Source organism: Monodon monoceros, unplaced genomic scaffold (genome assembly GCF_005190385.1).
Source record: "Monodon monoceros isolate NGI ecotype Baffin Bay Population unplaced genomic scaffold, NGI_Narwhal_1 Super_Scaffold_18, whole genome shotgun sequence".
Taxonomy (NCBI): domain Eukaryota; kingdom Metazoa; phylum Chordata; class Mammalia; order Artiodactyla; family Monodontidae; genus Monodon; species Monodon monoceros.
This window is the reverse complement of record NW_021703774.1, coordinates 58,302,373-58,305,293: the sequence shown is the minus strand read 5'-3', so window position 1 is coordinate 58,305,293 and position 2,921 is coordinate 58,302,373. Positions and strand designations below refer to the sequence as shown.

Here is a 2,921-nt window from a genome sequence, read left to right as displayed (position 1 = left end):
ACTGAACCCTGATTTCTGCACCAGTGCTGTCAAAAGTAACTACATTTAGTGAACTCAGTCATGTGCCATCACTATTTCAGTTCTAAATAGCTTCTTATTTCACCTTGTATTTAAGTAAGTCCTCAGTTGAACCTGCCTGAAACTGACGGTTTTGTTCTGTTCTTATTAATACTTCTAGAAGTAGGCTATTTCCACAGGCTTCCTCAGACTCCAGTGCACTCACTTAAATCCAGCATCTACTAAAAATGACTTTCTATCCTTAACTACAAGTGCTGCTGGTACTGCTACTTTTATCACATCTGATGATCTTCTCCATCTTTGTTTCTTTGTATTTTTATGCACGTATTCACTGCATTACACCGCTCAGATGAGAAATATTTTTCTCCATCTCCTTGAGAAATCCAAGATTTCACTGTTGTTAGCTACACTTTGGATACTGTGTTAGTCTGTACCACCTCAAGTTTTTCCTGTTTCACATTAATCTGTTGGCTAGTGTTAGTCTGAGATCCTTTCTCACCTTTTCAGGTAAAAAAGAAAAACAAAACTGATTCTTAAACTTAAACTCCCTCCCTTTGAGGTCTCTTAACCAGTGGGTGGTTTCCAGCACCCTGATTATCTAAATCAGTGATCTGCAAACTAGAGCACGCATTCACATACATAAAGAGTTTCCAGGAAGTACATATTAGTGCACAATTTCAACAGGATCAGTTTCTAGATTTTCAATTTCTGTTTAAACTTGTTCCTCATTGATATGGGTGACAACATGGTTGCTCAAGCTGAGTTTTCCTGGACCACTAATTATCCCTGTCCAACTTAATGAAAGAAAAACTCACCTCCCATCCATTCTAAACTTACTTCAATGCATTGCCCCAGAGTGTTAAAAAACAAACAAACAAAAAAAAACCCAGGGCACTAAAAATGCAACAATTAAATATTGTGTTTGTGATAAGAAAGTGAGTGTCTCTAATGAACTAGGGAAAAGAATATTCATAAATCAGGTGGTTTCCAATTCTTTGCTTTCTACAAAATGGAAGATGTTAGTTGATGGATCATTAAGAATCATTTTTAGTGAACAATAACTATTGACTGCTACTGATATAATCCCCCTTTCAGTTCTATCCACTTACTTATATGAATGCAGTTTCTCAATATTTATACCTATAAAAAATAAAAACATTAACTTACACTAGCAGTAAGTAATATCCATCCAAGAATACAGAAACAAACAGAAAAAATAAAATAGCCTCATCTGTTTTATCAAGATATGCATTTGCAATAAAATTTTATTTCATTGAATAGCTATCAAAATGTGTAATATATTTGCATTGTTTTGACCAATTCTATAGTAATGCTATATAGAATAATGATTCAATTTAAAATAGACTTTTAACACCTAGAACCTTATGCTAGTACATAAAACAAAAATCTTAAATGGCTGTTTTTACTTTCTTTTTCTTTTTCCTTAAGAGCGAGCGGCCCTTGTGGTGGCAGTTTGGGGCGGGCACCGCCAAGGTGAGGGGGTCTCGCCTCCTGCACGCTGGTAGGCTGATTGTTCCATTATGGGTGGAGGGGATGATGGTAACCTTGTTATCAAAAAGAGGTTTGTGTCTGAGGCAGAATTAGATGAATGGCGCAAAAGGAGGCAAGAAGAATGGGAGAAAGTTCGAAAACCTGAAGATCCAGGAGAATGCCCAGAGGAGGTTTATGACCCTCGGTCTCTGTATGAAAGGCTAACAGGAAAAGAAAGATAGGAAGCAGCAAGAGTATGAAGAACAGTTCAAATTCAAAAACATGGGTAAGAGGCTTAGACGAAGATGAGACCAACTTCCTTGATGAGGTTTCTCGGCAGCAGGAACTAATAGAAAAGCAGGGAAGATGAGAACTGAAAGCACCGAAGGAATACAGAAGTAATCTCAACAAGGTTGGAATTTCTCAAGAAAACAAGAAGGAAGTGGAGAAGTAAGTGGCTGTGAAACCCACAGAAACCAAGACCAAGTTCTCCCAGGCAAAGCTGTCGGCAGGAGCTGTGAAGCATAAGAGCTCAGAGAGTGGCAACAGTGTGAAAAGACTGCAATCGGACCCTGACCCAGATGACAAGGATCAATAAGCCCCGTCCTGCTTGTCTCGTGGAAGCACATCTCTGAGTGGTCCCTCCCTCCATCGACTGCCCCTCCGCTGCTGTCTGTATCGGCATCCTCCCAGGTTTGGGCGCCTACTCTGGGAGCAGCGACTCCGAGTCCAGCTCAGACAGCGAAGGCACCATCAACGCCACCGGCAAGATCGTCTCCTCCACCTTCCGAGCCAACACCTTCCTCGAGGCCCCCTAGTTCCTCTGTTCTTACCGCAGGGAGCTCCTCCGCAAGAGTAGACTGGACAGTTTATTCTGCCTACAGGCATTATCTCCCACGGAAAAGTCCTTTGCCTGCTCCGTGTGCACGCCATGACATTTTTAACCTCATCTAAAAATGTGCCGGAATCCACTTGTGGCCCGACTTGTGTTTGTTTTCTCTTTCTACTCCAGTACGGATGCCCAAACCTGTCCCACGGCCTCTGTCCTCACTGATGTAGTAGGGCAGAGGTCAGGGCCCAGCAGAAACTCCACTAAAAATGCCCTGGGAAGATAGGTACCAAGCGGCTTGCAAAGGGTTTGGGTTCTGTTGCTTTCTTGTTTTTTTTGGTTTTTGTTTCTTTTTTTTCCTTTCCCAACACCACAAAGAAGCAAAGACAGTTGTTGAACAGGTGTCATTTAAACATTCTATTCTAGATGAAGGCGCCGTTTGATTATACTGCGTTGTGGAGTGTGCAGGGGGGAGAGAAGGTCCCAGGTGATGGAATGGCGCACTGCCCTGGCACTAACCTATTCTTGATGTTGTGTGACTAAAGATTCTAAACTACAAAAAAAAAAAAAAAAAAAGCAAAAC

General features: G+C 41.4%; 1 pseudogene; it reads left to right on the top strand.

The window, feature by feature from the left end:
* Positions 1–1,543: 1,543 nt before the first annotated feature.
* On the top strand, positions 1,544–2,327 carry LOC114899892 (annotated as a pseudogene).
* Positions 2,328–2,921: the final 594 nt, after the last annotated feature.